Raw genomic sequence first — 22268 nt, 5'->3', positions numbered from 1 at the left:
AAAAGTAAGGAAAAAAATTTAAAAACAGATCAAACTCTACTCTGAACCTGGTTTTCATCCAAAGTCCATCTCTAAATGCTATGTGCAATGGGGACCACTGAGTCACACACCCAAGGAACATCTACAGCCCTCTTGACAATGCTGTAAAGAGAACCCACTCACCAAGCAACCTGGATGGGAAGAAACTGCCCATCTCTCACAGGCAATCTGACCATCTATCGTATTACTCAAACTTCAAAATTAATTAACATATACTTCTTAAATTTGCTATATTTACATGATGCAAACAATAAAAAAATAAATAAAAAACCTTGTCTTTGGAGATTTCTGAAAAGGACTCTATATGCATAGCCACACTCTCCAGCTCTCCGTGGTCCCCAGTCCCACACAGATTGAACCTCATTCCTTGCCAGCATTCTCCTTAGCTCCAAGCACTAGAGTAGAAAGTACTAATGTCTTTATAACATTGAGGCACACTCCAATATCAAATCTCAACTTTCATAGCTTGTGGGTATATTTAGAGACCATGATATGAAATTTGTTGTATTTTAATGCTGCAGTCCAGCTGGGCAATATAACTAGGAGGTAACAAGCAACTTGCAGGTTGAAGCGGACACTGCTTTATTGCAGGGAAACTCAGCGGGAATTGAGCAGGAACTCAAGGTAGCAGGCACCCAAGGTAGCAGGAGCCGCTTTATTACAAAACAGCAGAGGTATATATACCTTACTGATTACACACAGCTTGACTCAATTAACATCATCTAGGTACAGCAGTTAGCCAATAAGGAATCTCCACCAACTTAATGGCTCCAGTGGCGTTGCCTCACAAACCACTCCTCCTGGCAAACTGCCAGGCGCCATCTTGACTTGATTTGTGGTCCCCAACACTTTAAAAATGAAATCTGTGTTCTAACTGCATAGAGAGAGAGAGAGTCAGGAGAGTTACTTGGCAGGTCCTCCCCACTCCAGGGAAGTCATCAGACAAAATGCAGATGAACAAAGGAAAAACAGGAAGGGTTCTGGACCAGCCACACCAACTGTGGATTGATGGCAGACATGAACAGGCAAAATCAGTGATCATCAAGTGTGAAGAGATGAAATTGGTTGAGATAGAAATTTTATAAGTTATACCAAACAAAAGAAAATTCTTGAAAGGCACTTAATCTTTTTCCAATTTGAGATATGTTTCTCAAGCAGATCCAAATATACTATAATATCACAATTTGTTATATCTCATATATATTTTATGTAGTCCAAATCCTTTGCCTGTTGTTGCACTGAAGACAAGTACCTTCTTCTTTTTCTTAACATCTGTGTGTGGAAAGGGAGAAAAAGAGAAATATACAGGATCTCATAAATCAATATTTATTTAGGACTTATTATGTACAAAGCACGTACTAAATGTAGAAGGTGGAAATTTCTAAAAGAAACTGAGAAACACGTATTATACCTCCAAAGAAATTGAGCAACTCATTCTATTCCTGCTAGTTGGATTTGTTATTGGGGTGACACATCAAGAGTGTGCATCCTGGTCAAAGAAAAATCCACCTGCAGAGGCAAGTTGCATGAATTCTTTTAAGAAGTAGAAATGGTCGTGGGAATTAAACCGATCTGTATTTTAATTGTGGGGATTGTTTCATACTTTATGCATTTGTCAGACTCATAGAATAGATTTTACTGTGTGGAATTAAATAAATATTTATTTTTAAGAAACAGAGCACAAAGAGGAGGAGAATTAAAAATTTTTTTCAAAAGGAACATGGATGAATAAAGTATAAATAGTGATAATGTTGGAGAAGAAAATGAATACTAAACAGAAATAGAAATTTGTAAGAAATATAGGATAAAATGAATTCTTTAGAAGTTATGTTCTAATGGAAAACCTGATGCGACATTAGAAATACAGAGAGATTAAAATACAGCAAGGTTTGACCACAGAATAGATCACTGCACATGCATGACAGATCCAAATAGTGGTGAAATATTGATATGTTCTCATCTTTGTGTACTACCTTGCAATGTATAGTCTGAAATCATTGTTATGATTATTTGACACAAGCAAATAATTATTAGATTATTTGACACAAGCAAAACATGTATGTAGAAGTTAGGGAAGATATTTCTGTTTTAGAGGCAAGAAAAATTAAGTTAACAAAGAACTTGCCAAGTGTGGTGGCACACCCCTGGAATCCCAGTGGCTAGGGAGGCTGAGGCAGAAGCATTGTGAGTTCAAAGCCAGCCTCAGCAAAAATGAGGCACTAAGCAACTCAGTGAGACCTTGTCTCTAAATAAAAATAGGGCTGGAGATGTGGTCCAGTGGCCAAGTGCCCCTGAGTTCAATCCCCGGTACCACCCCTACCTCAAAAATACACAAAAAAACAAACAAGAAACAAAGAACTCTTAAGTGTCGACAATATCAAAACAAATAGCACCATTAAATATTTGGCCAAAGACCATAACAGACACCTCACTAAAGAAGATGTACAGATGGAAACTAAGCATATAAAAAGATACTCCACATCATATGTCATCATGAAAATGCAAATTAAAACAACAGTGTGATCCCACCACTTGACCATCAGAACAGCTAGAATCAGAAGACAACACTGAATGCTGGAGAGAGAGAATGGGGAGAAACCGGCACTCTCCTTCATTTGTGGTGGGAACGCAAAATGCTAAAGACACTTTGGAGGACAATCTGGTTGTTTCTTACAACACTATCATACTTCTACTACATGCCTCAGTAATTGAGTCCTGGGTATTTATCCAAATGAGTTAAAATTTTATGTCTACACAAAACCCTGCGCACAGATGTACAGATGGAAACTAAGAATAAAGCAGCTTTATTCATCATTGTCAAAACTTGTGAAGCAAACAAGGTGTTTTGTTCTTCAGTCGGTGAGTGGATAATCTGTGGTTCATCCAGAATATGGAATACCGTTCAGCACTTAAAAGAAATGAGCTATCAGACCATGAAAAGGAAAGTGACATGCATGTTATTAAGTGAAAGAAACCAATCTGAAAAGGCTACATACTGCCTGCTTCCCAACTCTGACACCCTGGAAAAGGTGAAAGTATGGAGACATTAAAAAGATCAGGGCTAGCAAGAGGTTTGGTGGGAGAGAGGAATGAAAAATCAAAACACAAAGAGTTTTAGGACAGTGAAACTCTCCGTATAATGCTATAATATAAAACAGATGTCATTATACACATGTCCAAAGCCACAGAATGTGAATTTACCTTAGGTTACTAAGGTAAATTACAGGCTCTGGCTGATGGTGATGTGTCAATGTGGGTTCATCAATTGTATCAAATGTATCATTTTGTGGGGAAGATTGATAGTGGGAGAAGCTGGGTGAGGGTTAGTGAGGGATAGTTAAATGGGAACCTTTTTGTACTTTCCGCTCAATTTTGCTATAATCCTAAAAATGCTTTAAAAAATAAATTTAAAAAATAATGAAACTCCAGCCTAGGTTACCCAAGTTCATCATATCACTACAGTCAATATCCTCACCCTGATTCCCAGCCCCCCTCCACTGCACATGAAGAGACTAGGAAAGGGGTCAGTTAGAAAATCCCAAATGTGAGTGGGAGGCATTGGTTTTGTTTTGAAATGATGAAAAGATTGTGACAGATGGTCAAAAGCATACAGGGGCACAAATGTGTATGATAGTTTTTGAAATCAGTTATTTGACACCATCACAGGACTTTAGGTTTATATCTATGGACCCAGTAATTTCTGGGAATTGATCCACAGAGATGGTGGTGGACCCTGTTCATAATTTTTGCATCATCTTATTGGGAAAAATCAGAAAATAGGAAACAACCTAAGTATCCCCCACAACAGGAAAGTGAGTAACTGTAGAACCGAGTCCTTTATAGTAGAAAATGTTGCCAGGAAAATGGAAACTGCTTAAGAGAAATATTGTTGATTGGGTAACTTCTGTCAAAAATGATATATACACAGAGATTTCAAATCTGGTTTAAATCTCTGGGCATGGCAGGACTGACAGTACAACAAGTTTTTAATAGGCCACAGCTATTCAGGGAGGAGAATGAGGAAGAGAACAGACGTCAGGAGAAGTTGTCGTTGTACCAGGAGAAGGTGGGCATGAAATCTGGTGAATAAAAAAGCAAAGCAGAAGCCAGGGGATGGAAACAGGGAACAGCCCAGAAAACAGAGCAAGGTTCCAGCTCCTAAGATTTTGCACTCCTGTGTGAGAGCCCCTGAGCAGGATTCTCCTCCATTGTAGAGGTGCTGTGCAGGGCAGACCAGGCCTTGGGGACTGTCTCAGTTTAGTGGCTACTCCTGAGACATCTTCCTTGATTTTCTGTGCAAGGATTTGCATATGGTTTGAATGTGTCTCTCTAAGGTTCATGTGTGGGAGTCCTAGTCCCCAGTGTGGTAGTATTGAGAGGTAGTGGAACCTTTAAGAGGTGAGGTCTATCAGATATGATTGGTCACAAGCACCTTCACAATGAAATTGATAATGGATGAAAAGACTGGGTTGGGTCTCAGAGATTGGTTCCTGAGAAAATAGATTGTTATAAGAGTGAACCCAGCTTCTCCCTACCCTCTCCTATCACAATTCCATCTGCCAATATTATGATATAGTCAATAGGTCTTTCATGAGACTCAACAAGGTGATTCTACCCAATCTTGGACTTTCATTAATTTAAGCTTTATAAACCTCTTTCCTCTTATGATACTCAGCCTCAGGTATTTTGTTACAACAATGGAAAACTTATTATGATGCCCTGTGAATTGAAGGAATAACATCTGCCTGCGTGCCATGCACCATGCTAAGACTTCCATCAACCCCATTTGTGGCTCTCTTAATGATTCCCAGTTTACAATCAAGGGCACTATATCTGGCAAGGTTGTTCCATAGAGAGACCATGCATAATTGATAGTGTGGATTAGAACTCCAGTCTCAATGTTCTGAGTTCTGGGCCAGTACTGGGAGCCCCCAACCTCAATGCCAACACAGAGAGCATTGATGGGTATTATCCCTCAGAATGTGTCCAGACTGGGCTCTTGGAAGGGGTCTGCATTGCCCTAGCGGGATATACAAGGAAAACATGGAAACCTCAGTTCTAATTTATAAGTAGAATTTATAAGCATATAATTCTTAACATGCAGACATGGTTGACCACTGGCATCCTCTTCAGCTTCCAGTTCCAACAGGGAGCAGCCTTCTGTAGCCTGGTCAAGTCGATTTTTTTTCAACTGATTTATCTAGTTTTTACTAAAATAATGCTAATGAAGGATTAGCAAGGTTTTTGCAGACTATATGATATACACAAGCAAAGCTAACGTGGAAACAGCAGGACTGACTTTTCTTATTCCTGCCGCTCTTTACTTTCATCTCAGATGTAAAACCCAACCAGAACTAATAATTAAAAAGAAAAAGAGAGAAGCAGGTGTGGAAAAGAACATTGAACTGTCTCATTTATATATACTAATGTTGGGAATAAGCCTCTCACTTATATTAGAAATATTTCTGAGGCTTCTCTTTGAGATAGCATTGTTGGTCATGTAACCACAAAAATTAACAAAACATTTAAGAACAAAGCATCCACCCAGAAGAAACAGACCTTCTTTGTAGGTTGGTTTTGTTTTGTCTTTTCTGTAAAGTTAAAATTCATAAATATTCAAGCCAAGCATTCCACAAAATTTCAGTCTTCTTAATGATAAATATTAAAAGGATTTCCTGGGGTTTTTTATTTTTTTAACAACAGATAAAATGTCACTTAAAGGGAACACTCGTTCTTCCTAACACACAAGTATAACTATAAATAAGTAAATATAACTCTATTGAAGGTGGATGCATTATTTCATTAATAAGTGTGCTTCACCCCCCCCCGCAAAAAAAAAAAAAAAACAAAACCTTGACCCATATTCCCACAAGTTGTGCTCTGCACTGAGTGTCTATGAAAGCAGGAAATAAGAGCAATCCACACATAAGACAACACCATACAACCAGGAAGCCTCCTGATTAGCCCAGTGGCTACAAAGATGGACACGAACAAGTCTGAGCTTTTTCAACAATAACTGAGTCTCCTTATAATCCAAAATAAATTATTTTAATTTTCCTTTTCAAGGAAATGGAGAAATAACTCAGGATGGTGCAACAACTCTCAAAGATGGCATTTCTTTATGGCTCAGGGAAACTGACTCATGCTGGTTTAACATTCACAACTAAGTTACTAGCTTTCTGGTCTAATATTTGGTCTTTTTATGTTATGGTTTGGATCTGGTCTGTAACACAGCTTTTGGGGAAATGATTGGATCATGAGGGTCTGAAACTGTCAAAGAATTATTAGTTCATTGATAGCTGAATGGACGGCCTAGAGGAGGTGGAAACTGTAAGCAGGTGGGGCACAGTTGGAGGAAATGGCTTACTGGAGATGTGCCCTTTGAGACTGGATCTTGTCCCAGGTGTACCTGTCTCCACCCTCTCCTCTTTGTCTCTCATGCACACTTTCCTGATCACTATGTGCCTAGAAGTTTTCCTCTACTACACCCTTTATTTTTTTGATGTTCTGCTTCCTCTCAGAATCAAAGCAATGGAGCTGGCCAACCACAGACTAAAAACATGAGCCAAAACCAATCTGTCTTCTTTTAATTTGCTCATGTCAGTTATATTGGTCTCAGCAAGGGAAAGCTACCACTTTGTGCATGCTTCAGAGGCAGTGATAACTTCTAACACTCATGTGCAAGTATAGCATTTAATGAGCTGCAGGTCTGAAAACTTATATCCACAGGAGACTTCACACCTATTCTGATCCAAGTGTTCAGAGAAAAGGGGACTTGGGAAATTCTTGGGTCTTCTACTTTGGCACAGGGAAGACTGCTATCTGTCAACAACCCATGAAGATAAAGGTGTATTTTGTAGAATAGGTATGATTTAATTCCATTGTCCCTCCAAAGTTAACGGCAACAATTTCACATGCCACTCCATTATAGGTAAGAACCATTAACATTTTTGACCATTTTGACCATCCAGGCATAAGTCTTTATTCATCTTTGGAACAACAATTTAAACTGTTTTGATTTTTTTTTCCATTTTAAAAATAAAAAAACCAAACACTCACAAGACCTGAGTGATTCATCCAAGGCCCTAGAGCTAGGAGGTAGAAAGATCTGGATTTAGGAGTGTCTAGGGCAAAGCTTATGCTTTTGGGACAATAACTACTCTCAGAAGCTGGATGTGTCTTTGGAAATGCCCTGCACATCATTCCTCAGTAACTATTTGTTAAGCAACCACAAGTGCTAAGAACTGCATTGGGTACCACAAGTGTGAGAGTGAGCACAGCCAGAGCTCAACTTCCATGGGAGAGTCAGAGATGGCAAGAGAACATACCAGGCCTATAGCAGGAGAAGGAGGGGATAGGATCCAGCTAAGGCTGGGGAGTCCAGCCTTTCAGCATTTTGTGGAGGTAGCATTTGTGTCAAGACTTGAGGAACAAAAGTAGGACATAGCATCAATGACCCAAATGACATAATGGCTCTGCAAGCTTTGGTATATCATGTGTGTGTATTAGGCTGCTTTTTATTTGTCTCTGTGTGCCACAACTTGCTCTATCTAAAAAAGCATAATGGAAGCAGTGGGAATGAGTGTTCAACTTTGAGGATCCTTAGAGTAGAGAGCATCACCCACAAAAGCTAGGAATGTTCAGAAAATTTAACTCATTAGTAGAAAGCCTAGGTTCAAGTGCAGCTCCACCACTTAGAACAGTGTGACTTGGGGTTAAGAAAAATTAGCCTGTTTGAGCCTCAATTTCTGCAACCTTAAAAAGAGGAAAAATAAGCAGCTACAAGTTTGAGGGAATAAAATATATCTAAGTATAAAAGTGTATTATAATATTATATATACTTTTATGTTTTATAGTCTTCTATAACTAGAGTATTCTACACAAAAGGTGTGATGGCTGCTTTCTACTTGAGACTACAATAGGTTTCCCCCATTTATGAGGGATGTTTCTAGGTCCCCAGTGGATGCCCACCTCCAGGGATTATATGGAATCTTATATGCACTGTTTTTTTTCCAATATATACCTACATGCTTATGACACAGGTCAACTTAGAAATCTTACAATAAAAGATTAACAGCAATGATAAAAAATAGAACAGTTATAACTACATACTACAATATGTTATGTGTTCTATTTTTCTCCCTGTCAAAATATTCTATTTTTCTATATTCTCTTTGGGTCACAGCTGATTATGTGTAACTGTAACCTGGGAAAGCAAATTCACAGACAAGGGTGCCTGTTGTACACTCCTTGATCACATAAAGGGCTGCCTTGTCTCCTCATTCACAAACCTAGTGATGTGCCTGTAATCCTCTAAATCCATATAAAACACAAATGATGTTCAGCTTTTAACATCCTGAAAATTGAACTGTTTTAATTCTCATAATTATTTAAAATTTCTGATACTGGTTTAGCATCTCAGTGTTAATTACTAATCAAAAACCTTATTAGTAAAATCAATACCCATAAATTAAATGCATTTCTATACATCAGTGATGAATCCTCTGAAAGAGAAATTAGGAAAACTACCCCATTCACAATATCCTCAATAAATAAATAAATAAATAAGATACATGGGAATTAACAAAGAGGTGAAAGACCTCTACAATGAAAACTACAGAACATTAAAGAAAGAAATTGAAGAAGACCCTAGAAGATGGAAAGGTCTCCCAAGCTCTTGAATAGGCAAAATTAATATTATCAAAATGGCCATAATACCCAAAGCACTATAAATATTCAATGCAATTTCAATTAAAATCCCATCATCATTCCTTGTATAAATAGAAAAGGTAATCATGAAATTCATTTGGAAAAATAAGAGACTCAGAATAGCCAAAGCAATCCTTAGCAAGAAGAATGAAGCAGGAGGCATCACAATACCAGAACTTATACTATACTACAAAGCTATAGGAACAAAAATAACATGATATTGGCACCAAAATAGACATGTAGACCAATGGTACAGAATAGGGGACACAGAGACAAACCCACATAAATACAGTTATCTCATACTAGAACAAAGGCATCAAAAACATACACTGAAGAAAAGATAGCCTCTTCAACAAATGGTGCTGGGAAAATTAAAAAGTCATATGCAACAAAATGAAACTAAAACCCTATCACCCACCATGCACAAAACTCAACTCAAAATTCACCAATGACCTAGGAATTAGTACAGAGACCCTGTGCATAATAGAGAAAAAAAAAGTAGGCCCAAAAGTTTATCATGTTGAATTAGGCACCGACTTCCTTAACGAGACTCCTAAAACACAAGAAATAAAACCAAGAATTAATAAATGGGATGGATTCAAACTACAAAGCTTCTTCTTTGCAAAAGAAACAATCAATAAGGTGAAGAAAGATCCTCCATTTGGGAATAAATTTCTGCCACACACACACACATCAAGTAGAGCACTAATCTCCAGGACATATAAAAAAACTCAAAAAACTTAACACCAACAAAACAAACAACCCAATCAATAAATAGGCCAAGGAACTGAACAGACACTTCTCTGAAGAAAATATACATTGGATCAACAGATATATTTTAAAAATGTTCAATATCTCTAATAATTACAGAAATGCAAATCAAAACTACTCTAAGCTTTCATCTCACTCCATTCAGAATAACAGTTATCAAGAATACAAACAACAATAAGTGTTGGCAAGGATGTGGGGGAAATGGCAGATTTATATATTGCTGGTGGGACTTCAAATTGGTGCAACTACTCTGGAAAACGGTATGGAGATTCCTTAGAAAACTTGGAATGGAACCACAATTTGATCCAGCTATCTCAATCCTTGGTCTATACCTAAAGGACTTAAAATCAGCATACTATAGTAACACAGCCACATCAATGTTTATGGTAGCTCAATTCATGATAGCTCAACTGTGGAAGCAACCTAGATGCCATTCAATATATGAATGGATAAAGAAACTGTGATATATATGTATATATATATATACACATACACACACACACACACACAATGGACTATTGCTCAGCATTAAAAGAGAATAAAATTATGGCATTTGCAGGTAAACAAAGACTGAATGTTCTCCCTGATAAGTGGATGCTGATCCATAACAGAGGTTGGGGGGAAACATGGAAAAAATGGAAGAACTTTTGGTAAAAGGGAGGGTGGGGAGGGATTGGGGACATGAGGGCCGGAAAGATGATGGAATAACATGGACACCATTACCCTAGTTATATATGACTGTAATATAGTGTGACACTATATGATTTACAACCAGAGAAATGAAAAATTGTGCTGCAATTGTATACAATGAATCAAAATGCATTATTATGTTGTATATACCTAATTATAATAAATAAATAAATGTTTTTTTTTTAAAAAACAAACCTTATCAGGTACTACTATACTACTATTATTCCTGAATCTGATAAAGTAGAGCAACTGGTACAAAATTTTGTTTAGATTAATTTTTATTGTAGTTTGTAGTACTTTTTTTTTTTTTAATCTGCAGCACTTTCTAGAGTTGATAGAAATGTCAAATGCAAACTCAAATTTGGCTCACATACAGACCCAACCTCAAGGACCGTACACAAGGCTTATTTTTGTTTGGACTGCACAACACACCAACTTCCTCCTGGAGGAAATCTCACTATCTGACTCTTGTTGGTCAAGAGTCTGTCTTCTTTATGCTATAAAGAAACTACATCCAATGGTTGGTCCCAACCCCAGCACAGAGGGAGGGATGCTTGCAGGTGGGGAACTGGCCAGGACGCTGCAGTGTTTGCATACTAGATTCTCCTGCATTGATCCGTCCGCCCAGTTTAAGGCCACAGCTCCTAGACAGAAATCCACAGTATGGAAGCAGGAACTTGTAGGTGATGAATTATAATCAGCCAACCATTCACTATTGAAGATAGTGAATAAATATTTAATGACCCTTGATTAAAGATACAAAAGTTCTCACACACAGGAATACTACATCCCTACAATAACAGTCACCTGTCAGATGACTACATTCAGTTTCAGGCTTCCACTGTGCTTGACACCAATAAAAATGCACCATGTTCTCCATCCCCTCCCTCTGCTCAGGTCTTTTCATTGCATGCAGACTGGCCACAAAAGCTTCCGCATATCTTAGTACCTCCTCCAATGTGGTGTCTGAGATTCCATATCCCATCAGGTGCAATTGCTCTAAGTTCTGATCCAGGGTCTGGAAGAGCTCCCCGAGGCAGGCCTTGCCTGCGTCCTTTGGGATGGCAAAGGTCAGCTCACTCTCACTGCTGTCTTTGAGAAATGCTTGTGGTACATAGAGCTGTATCATGGATGTAACACAAGCTATGTCCTTGGGATCATGGACCTGAGGAACAGAGGGCTATCAAAAAGAAAACAGAATGAGAAATCAGTAAGAAACGTCAATCCAAACACATACCAGTCAATTACCCGTAAACTCATAAGCAAATTATACACATTCCACTTCAAAACTTGAATGGGATACTGTATTTAAGTGGTAGGCATTCAATAATACAGAATATTTTTCTTTGTTTCTTCTTTGTTAAAAATATAAATCAATAGGCTGGGGCTGTAGCTCAGTGATAGAGTGCTTGCCTAGTATGTGCAAGGTCCAAGGTTAAATCAATCCCCATTACCACAAGTAGTAGCAGTAGTAGTTGTAGTAGTAATAATAATAATATAAATCCTCAGTGATAAACCTGGCAAGGTCAGACCCACATGCCCAACTTGCTTACATGCACTGCAACCTATTTATAGGGGTCTGTGTTCATGAGACACCCTCCATCCCATGGAACAATCACAAAGGAGACTCAAGTTCTAGCAATTGGATTGCAATAAACAAGGTTGAGTCTTCTTAAAAGGGAGACAAGGATTCCCAACTTAATAGCAGCACAATTCACTATAGCAAGATTATGGAATCAGCCTAGATGTCCTTCAATAGATGAATGGATAAAAAAAAATGTGGCATTTATACACAATGGAGTATTACTCTGCATTAAAAAATGACAAAATCATAGAATTTGGAGGGAAATGGATGGCATTAGAGCAGATTATGCTAAGTGAAGCTAGTCAATCTTTAAAAAACAAATACCAAACGACCCCTTTGATATAAGGGGAGTAAACAAGGACAGGGTAGGGACGAAGAGCTTGAGAAGAAGGTTTACATTAAACAGGGATGAGAGGTGGGAGGGAAAGGGAGTGAGAAGGGAAATCGCATGGAAATGGAAGGCGATCCTCAGGGTTATACAAAATGATATATAAGAGGAAAGGAGGGGTAAGACAAGATAATATAAATGGAAGAAATGATTTACAGTAGAAGGGGTAGAGAGAGAAAAGGGGAGGGGAGAGGAGGGGAGGGGGGATAGTAGAGAATAGGACTGACAGCAGAATACATCAGACACTAGAAAGGCAATATGTCAATCAATGGAAGGGTAACTGATGTGATACAGCAATCTGTATACGGGGTAAAGTTGGGAGTTCATAACCCGCTTGAATCAAACTGTGAAATATGATGTATTAAGAACTATGTAATGTTTTGAACGACCAACAATAAAAAAAAAGGAAAAAAAAAGAAGTGAAATGAAAAAAAAAGAAAACAAGCCATCTCAAGGATGGCAAGGTACTCTAAGCTAGAGAGGATAGCAAATGGGAACCACAGAACAGAGGTCAAGGACAGACTTCCTGCAGGTCACCAAGGATCAGACAAGGTCATTGAGAACTGACAGTGACTTCCCACACCTCCTGGATCAACTCCACGACCACCACGGCCTGCCCCGTTGATATTAGGCAATGATGCTTCTGAGTCCCACCACATTTGCTATAGCTCCTTACTACTCTGCTTCTGACTTGAGGCCAAGTTTAGACTCCTAGAGTATCCCTGTCAGAAAAATGTTTCTAGAATACTCGGCAGCAGCTCCTAGTACCCGTCAGGTAGTTCTGAGCCCTTGTGCATTCCCTTCTAGCAGATAAAATGCACCTTTGGGTTCACAGACCCTAGCTCCTGCTGCTCAGCCCTGGAGGGACATATTTTGGCAACTGACTATTGTGCACAAAAGGCCTCCACTTGGGTATTATTGTCGAGTGGCTGTCACAATTTGTTCCTTATGCCACAGACAGGAAGGGAACTTCTCCAATGACACCAAAAGAGCAGTACTCCTTACTTGCTTTGTGAGCGTCAGGCTGAGTCCCTGGCCGTAGGACTCTATCAGGCAGAAAGGAGGACCGCAGCACTTGAGCCGCCCCTGCTGCAGGACGGCCACATGGTCACTGAGCATCTCAGCTTCATCCAGGTGGTGGGTTGTGAAGATGATCGTGCGACCTAGGTCCAAGCACAGGCACATCAGAATCAACGTGACAAAGGCTCTGAGGAAGACCATCTCTTCTTCCTCAGAGAATGGTAGGTCCTTGACACAATTGAAAGGCAGCCACCAATTTTAAGCAGAAAAAAATTGAAATGCATAGTGTGGAAAAGACCTAGCCAAGGGCCCTTTGTAAATTAAAAACTCTTTAACTATGTATTCTACAGTTTCCCCAAAGGTCATGACTGCTGTTTTTATAAATCCTCCAACCCCTTCTGGATGCAGTTGGGGGAGCCAGCCACTCTGCCTGGTCCTAATGGTGAAACTGAGGTACAAAACGCAAAGTCCCTTTGCCAAAACATCATTCCTTAAGACTTACAGGCAGATAGCCACATGAATGTAAAGAAGACACAGAAATGTTTAAAAAGCTGGATGAGCATCTTTCTCTTCTCTGATCTGATCTTCTGTGGGCTATAGCCGACGGAAGGGCTACTGTGTAAGAAAACCACAAGCTCTAGGTTAAATCATAGAATAATCTTTAAAAATGACTATGTCTAAATTGTCCTGGCATATATGGGTACCTTTAGGGATCAGGGATGACAGAACCATGTGGACTCATTCATCTGGGCCTTTTCAGAAGGTGAAACCATCCTGACAGCCCAGACAGGGAACACTGTTTCAATGCTTAGCTCACGTGTATCCTCCATGAGTTCTAGCATCTTGTAAAATTTTACTACCTTTCCTTGGGAGAAAAAGGCACCAGCTTTCCTCAGAAGAGCAGAGACCAGGGAAGCTAAAGGTAAAGTTTATTTCAGTAACATAAAGAGAAGCTGTTCTGACTTTTAGTTTCTACTTCCCTCATTGGCTTACATTGAGCCCCATCGAACTGTTCTATCAAGTAGAACAAATGTATTGATTGATTCTGATTGCAAAAGCAAACTTTCAAAGAGATAAGGCTGAAGATGTTTTTAACCCTATTTGATTTTATATTTTTCAATAGAGAGGAAGGATTAAAAGACTATGCCTCTAATTCATTTTATAAAATCCATCTTTAAAGAAAGCACGAAATATAGACCCAAGAACAGCAGGGAGGAGGGCCCATGGGGACTAGCTCTTGCTATAGATGTGTTCTAAAGACCAGGGACCATTTCATTGCCCCTAAGTCCTTTGATGCTAAGAAAATGTGCTCGACTCCTGGCCTGGGATCAGAGGCAGGTTAGTTTCTTTGATTATAGGTATCATGCAGTTCAGATATATCCCCATACAATGAGGTAGTCTAAAAATAGAAGTCCACTGGAATCTAAATTTCCAAATGAGAAAGAGAAAGTAGAATGGTGGTTGCTAGGGGCTGAAGAGATGGAAAGAGGAACAGGAAGATTTGGCTAAAGGTATAAAATTTCAATTATGCAAGATGAATGAATTCTGGAGATCTATTGCACAGCATGATGACTATGGTTAATAATAATGCATTGTATACATGAAATTAGAACTTAAATGTTCTCAACACACACACACACACACACACACACACACACACACACACACACTAAAGTTTATGAGGCAACAGACCTGTTAATTAGCTTGACATAATTACTTCATGATATATGCATTTATGAAAACATTATGCTGTATACAACAAAAACATACAATCTGCATTGTCATATATACCTTAGTAAAGCTGGGATTGTAAATAAATAACAGATAAATTTTCAATAAACTTAAAACAGTCACAGATGTTTGAGCCATGATGGTCCCTTACTGCTGTTAGGGCAAGTTGAGAAAAACCCTAAATCTCAAAGGACAATATTAATACTCTGTTTTTCCCCCAAGAGACTCTTTCATTGTTTCTCTCCCTAATTTAGATGACATACTCTACCTCTTTTCTTCCAAAATCTGTAATTCCCACATTTACTTTCTATCATCTATTTTAATAATAACAATGACAGCCTGTCATGGATCCAGTACCCACATAGTAGGTACTGAGTTATGCACTTTTACATATTGCACATTTACCTCTTGCAAAATCCTATGTGATGATATAATTGTCTCAATTTGCAAATTAGATAACTGAAGCTCAGAGGAATCTGACCATTTTTTCCAGGATCATATAGCATATAAAAACCAAGTATCAAATCCAGTACAAGGATTTAGTTGTGATATGCCAATCTGTTCTGGTATCCTTTGCTTCTTAATGGATCTTTATATGAGAAGCACAAAAGCAATGGCACCAGGGCTGATCAGGAGTTCACATTGTTCTCGACTAAGTAGGAAATACACACGTGAAATTCCCCATAGATTGAGCTCCCAGTGTACTGGTGTTCTGATGGAAGAATCTCTTCCTACTCAGCAGGTACCATTCATTTTTGTGCAGTGTTGGATCAATCTCACAGAGCTCTTATCAGTTACCTGAAGGTTTGGGGCTGTTTCTAGAAATGGTTATACATTTTGATTTTTGAAAATGTATTTTTCTATCAGTAACTGCCTAACTAATCAACCTAACTAACTAATCTTAGACCCTATTGGTTTTGCACTTCAATCAATACAAGGACAATTCCAAAGAAGTCTTCCAAAGACAAAAGAAAAAAAAAGTGAGAAAATAATATCTAATTTATAACAAAAGAATTTGAAGAAATCTGTCTTTTAGACTTACACTGTATCTGGTTTTCTGTCTAAAGTAACCTTTCTGTTCACTACTAAAATGTTCTGTCAGCTAGACCTTTAAGCATCCATCTCTGATTTTTAAAATAAACAAGAGTAGTGGGCTTTTGGTATTTCATTCACACAACAAGTTACAGTGCAGAGGCAGTGTAATCTTCTTGTCTATCTCTCATCCTTCTTATGTATCAGTCCACACTTACAGTGAAAGGGAAATTGTTATTACCAATCTAAATTAGAGTCATCTCAAAATGTAATCAGTTTCTCTAAGTGACATTCTGTGACTTGCACAAAAAGTTCACATTTCTTCATTTCTGCCCTTTACATTTATCCCCAAAGCCCATTAGGGCAAATGGAATAAGAAGCCTTTGCAAAGGATTGGGATCTTTGCATGCAATGTGGTCAGCCTCCTCTGGTCTCTGGGAGACCACCTGTTGCTGTCCCCCTCCCTGTCTTAGTGTCTGTGGGTTGAGCAGCAACCCAAAAGGGTCGGGTCTCAAAGTACAGAGTGCTCCCGGACTCTTTCCACCTTGACTAGATCCTACTGGCTTCACATCCCTAAATCTAACCCAGACTTCCAGCCAGCCAGCTTCAAGTCCACCCCCTACACCACTCTTCCATGGAAGCATCTTTAGCAAGCTCTCCTCAGTATGGAAGCCCATGGGTGTGAGACTACCCCCTGGGTCCCAGCATTCCATTCAGTCTCATGAACTTTGATGTGGCTTCACCCAGATTGAGGAGCCACGTGGAGCACACTTTTTCATGAATTGTCCAGCCCAAGCCCAAGCCCAAGCCCAAGCCTAGAATCGTGGGGGGGGGGGCACATTTGTTTGCTTGTTATCCCTGATCCCTTCTCTGTCCTCTCTTTCTAAATTTCCCCTAAAATTGTGGGACAGGAACAGGATAATTCCTTTATGCCCCATTTGAATTACCCTTCTCCCTTCTCATCTCACCCTATGGCAGGCCTTAAGTGATAGACTGGAGCCTCTATTCTAAGACAGAATTCAATATTCTGAGCCTCTTTGGTTCTGGATGGTTAAAAAAACAAGAAAAAAGGAAAAAAAAGAAAAGAAAGGTCCTTTCTTATCATTGCTTTTATTTTCCTTCAGTAACCAATCCCCCAGGATTCAGGCCAAGACTGAGAAAGACATTGTGCTCATAAAAACAAAAGCAAAAATTTAAAAAGACAGTGTGTAAGATCATGTATTAATCTTGCTTCTGAAGCTTCTAAACTTATTCACCAGCACCAAGATATGTTTCACTATTGCCCATGTTTCTTTCCAAACAAGAATGTTTCTATACAAAATACTGTAGCAATGCTTCCGAGATGTCAGGGCTACACAAAGAACCAGAAGTTGGACATTAGTAACTACCCATCCAAAGCTCTCCACTGAAAATAAGAAATAATGGAGATGAGAAACATGGACCCTCTAAGTCAGTAACATGAGTTTCCCCTTTCATGCAGTGAATTTTCTCCCTATTTGTGAGCCCTTCACATGCCCAACTCTCCATACCTCAGTTTCCTCATCTGAGGAAAGAAGGTGTGGGGCTGGAGTTGTGGCTCAGTGGTAGAGCACTTGCCTGGCATGTGTGAGGCACTGGGTTCGATTCTTGGCACCACATATAAACAAATAAATAAATGAAGGTCTATGAATAACTAATAACATTTTTTTAAAAAAGAAAGAAAAGCAAGTGCTAAGGTTTGTATCTTAAATGTCCCCCAAAGGCTCATGTGTTAAAGTCTTGGTCCCCAGTCTGTGCCATTATTGGGAGGTGGTAAAATCTGTGGGAGATAGCACCTGGTGGAAGGAAGTTGGGTCCCTGGGAACATTCTCCTGAAGGGGATGCCAGGACCCTGGTCCCTTCATGTCTCCCTCATTGCTTTTTAGCCACATGGTAAAACATCTTGCTTCACTACATGCTCCCACCATGAGGAACTGTACTACAATAGGCCCAAAGAAATAGAGCCAACCAACCATGGACAGAAACCTCTGAAACCATAAGGCCAGATAAATCTTTGCCCCTTGTATAGATCATCTCAGGTATTTTCCACAGCCTCAGAAGACCCACACAGGACAGTTGATCCTAGATGATCTTTAATGTCTTCTTTAATCACCCATGCATCCACAGTGAAACACAATATGGATAAAGACAATTTCAACTGAAATCATGTATGATAACGCTCATTGCAAGTTGCATTGCTAATACTGAGAGGACAAATTACAAAGTAAGCATTCTGAGTACTACAGAGCTATGATCAAACATATCTTAAAATCACCTGAAGATTTTATTTGTTCCAGAAAGAATAAGACGTCCTTATTGTGGCTGGGCATGGTAGTGCACACCTGTAATCTCAGCAGCTCCAGAGGCTGAGGCAATAGGATTGCAAGTTCAAAGCCAGCCTCAGCAACTTAGCAAGGCCCTAAGCAACTCGGGCAAGACCCTGTCTCTAAATAAAATATTTTAAAAGGGCTGGGGATGTGGCTCAGTGATTCAGTACTCCTGGGTTCAATCCTCAGTACCTCCCCCCGCAAAAAGATATATTGTTATTGTGAAGTGACTTGATTCTCACATATAATAGCTATTCTTTCCCTGTGCCACAACATTGTGGGGAGACAAAGTGGAACAAGGCTCAGGTCCTACCTTCCCGATACTTGAGCAGAATGTCCCAGAGGCTGCGTCGGGAGCAAGGATCCACCCCACTTGTAGGCTCATCCAGAACCACTGTCCTCGATGTGCCCATGAAAGCAATGCCAATCGAGAGCTTCCTCTTCAGGCCTCCAGAGAGAGTTTGGGTTTGTTTGTGCTGATGCTGAATTAGCCCCACATCCTTGAGAGTTCTGAAACAAGAAGAAAGGCTTCACTCTTCTCTCCAACACTTGAAAGCTTTGCTCTGAATTCCACTCCACCTATGAGGACTATGGTGACTGAGATATTTATAAAACACAGGTACATCAAAAAGGCTTGGATGATACATGTGCATAGGAGTCTTTACAGAGTAGCATTGTCCTTCCACGTGGGCGGATGACAGCACACCCCTTTGTTATCTGTGATGCTGGTCAACAGTGTCTGCCAAGTAAGGTGACTATAAAATACTTTATCTCCTCCCTGGAGAAGCCTCTCCATTTCATTGAGACATCCTGCCAAGGGAAGACCAACATTCCCTCAATATGGTCGAATGGTTGAAGCATCAGTGTGGTCAGAAGAAGAAGAGCTCCAGAGCTCACTTGACAAGGCCTTTAACTCTCTGGACCACTAGGTACTCAAACTGTATCTCCCTGATTTCCTAAATAATTAGGAAGTCCAAGGACAAGCCACTTACAAAATATAAATCCTCAATTTCCATTAATATAGAAATAAGCCTCTTATTCTCTCAGGGATTTTTCATTCTTAAGAGTTCCAGAAAATTTCAGATACCTAGACCAAAGACTTCCCTGTGTGAAGCTTTACCCTCCATGTCTATGGCTCCACCATCTTTTCTCACAAATAACTGCCATCATTATACTTACCATCATTATACTCTGTTAAGTCCACAGGAAGAGACCTACTCCTACCTCATCACTTGTTTGAAGTCTCACTCCTTGTTCAAGACCCAGCTTAAATCATGCCTCCCTGAAACCTTCCCCTGGACATTCAAACCAAGTGGGTCTGATACCCTAAGCTTCAGAGTTTCTTATCACTTTCTGATAGCCAACAACTGAAGGGCCTCTCTGAACTCAGGAAGACTGTCAGACTACACAGGCGCTGTAGAATCACAGAGGTTCCACATAATCTTGAGATTCAGCAAGAGTCGGGTTTGGAAACCTTCCAGAATACTAAGCAAAGCACTGAGTGAGTCCCAAGAACTTGCTTGCCTGATGACTAAGTAAATTTTTCATGTCTGCTTTATTATTTATATATTTTCTATCCTAACATTGAAAGAGCTGTAGCCAGCTTCTTAGTGTCTAGTTTTCAGTCTATGCATTTATATTTAGTTCAAGTTCAGAGTGTACTTTCTGCTGGTTAAATCTCAACCTAAACTTTTGGAAGTAACATATGCACCTGCTTTCTGTGTTACCCACTGTTGACAACATCCAAGTTAGAAACAGGAAGATGAATGATTCAGTTTTAGCAGGAAACTGCTGGACCCTATAGTCTACCAACATGTTCCCATCTGGGTGATTCCAATACAGCAGTGGATGTGACTCTCCCAAGCTCAGTCTGGACCCAGTAATCAGAGATCAGTCAGTAGAGAAGACAGACAAGAAATATATATCAATAAATTATCAAATACTCTTGAACACGCATGTTCTGATTATATTTCTACATTAAACCACCCCTCTTTTTTTTTATTGACACAGCTCAGAATGTCTATACTACCTTTTTGTATAGGCAGACCTGCAGTGCTGCCTCACTTTACACCCCAAAGAGGCCAAAATCCCACCTTCTCATTATTCTTGGCCTTGTGATTCAGAAGTGGTTTTGACTCTGAGACACTCTAACCTCTACCTGTGGGTCTGTCACAGCACATTCCCTGTACAGGTGCCAGGCAAGGTGTTAAGTGATGGCACTGTGCTTCTGTAATGGAATGCATCCAAACAGGCTGAGGTTTGCTTTCTCTTATCCCTTAGGCAACTGGCTAGCATCAGTCTGTTTTACTCTGTGAATTTGCTTGTTTTTGATGGAAATCTGCTTTTCCAATACATTTTGAACTTTAACATATTAAAATATTTTATGGTCAAAATTACTCATCATTTTTTTCTTAGTTGGTAAAACCAAGAGTAATAGACAGTAACAATGAGGTAGAGAGAATAAGTATGAGTCTATTTTATTTGTGTGCATTTTATAAATTCTTTCAAGATTGCTCAATGCTATCTATAGGTGCTGGGTGTTTATGATGTACATTTGAGAATAGGGGCAGCAACAAAGCATAATTCCTTCTCTACGAGATCAGCATCCTATGAAGACATCATATATACATACCCAACTAGAACACAAGGAGAAGAAACACAGTGCTATGGGTAACCCACAAGAGACTGTGAGTTATTGGTTTTTAGAAGTCCAGCTTGAAGTACAAGTTTCTATTCACATCAAAGTGTAGTAGAATTTAATCATGGGTTTGAAGAATGTCATTTATTCAATTTATAAAATTATAACTTTTTAAATGTTAAAAAACTTTTAGCACTTATCCTGGTTAATCATAATTAACATTTATTACACATGCATTCTATGCCAGGTTTTGTTTTAACTGCTTTGTGCATATAAATAAATATATTCTACAGAACTTTCCAAAGGTTTTATTGTTGAAACCATATAATATTTGGGAAACCAAAGGTAGAGAGTGTATATATTGCAAAAAGATTTCTAAGCAAATGTCAGAGCTGGATTTAAACCTAGCAATCTAAAGCCAGACTGAGCCATTATAGCCTACTGGCATCCACTGGGTCACTGTGACACCCATCAGACATAGCTGTTAATGATCCCACTCTTGAAATGGACTATAGTACTTTCCCAAAGATATTATGCTTATTTTCCCAGAACAAAGTATGGAGCCTGATGACTTAATTTGTACCCATGGTATATCCATTAATATCAAAGGAGGTCTAGGACTTGACTTGTTCTCCAGGAAAGGATACATTCCTAGGACTTTAAGTCACAAGGTATTGTCTGGAGAGACTAAAACATTGCCTCAGGGGCCATTTCCATTTCATTGGTTTCTGATTGTGGTTCAGCTACTTTGATCAAATTTAAAGATTAGAGAAATATTATGGTTTGGATCTGCAATGTCCTCAAGAAAGTTCATGTGTTGAAAGCATGGTCCCCAAAACAGCAAGGTTCAAGGGGGTGGGGGGAGTTAGGACATGACTGGATAGTAAGGGTTGTAATCTCATTGGATTAATCATCTTGTGGATTAATGATTTGAATGGATTAACAGGGGGGTAACTAAAGGCAAGTAGGGTGTGGCTGGAGGAGGTAGGTCACTAGTAGCATTGCCTTGGGAAGTATATCTTTCCCTGTTTCCTTTCTCTGTTTTTTCCTCCTTTCCCACTGCCATGCCCTTCCGCCATGATGTTCTGCTTCACAATTGGTTGACCAACTGCATGGTTCTGGGCCCAGAACCATTCAGTGGCTCTACCATGTACTGAGGCCTCTGAAATTATAAGCCAGAATAAATATTTTCTCTTTTAAGTTGTTCTTGTCAGATACTTTAGCTACAGCAATGAAAAGCTGATTAACACAAGCAGAAAACAATCTGCAAACATTGGTCATATTTTTACTTGATAATTTTTCTTAAAAAATCCAAGGTCA

At 39.3% G+C, this 22268-nt stretch overlaps 1 pseudogene; it reads right to left on the bottom strand.

Moving 5' to 3' along the window:
- Positions 1-22268, bottom strand: part of LOC144368925 (ATP-binding cassette sub-family A member 13-like) — a 398370-nt pseudogene that overhangs the window by 196290 nt on the left and 179812 nt on the right.

Source organism: Ictidomys tridecemlineatus, chromosome 12, assembly GCF_052094955.1.
Source record: "Ictidomys tridecemlineatus isolate mIctTri1 chromosome 12, mIctTri1.hap1, whole genome shotgun sequence".
NCBI lineage: Eukaryota > Metazoa > Chordata > Mammalia > Rodentia > Sciuridae > Ictidomys > Ictidomys tridecemlineatus.
This window is presented reverse-complemented; position numbering and strand designations above follow the sequence as displayed.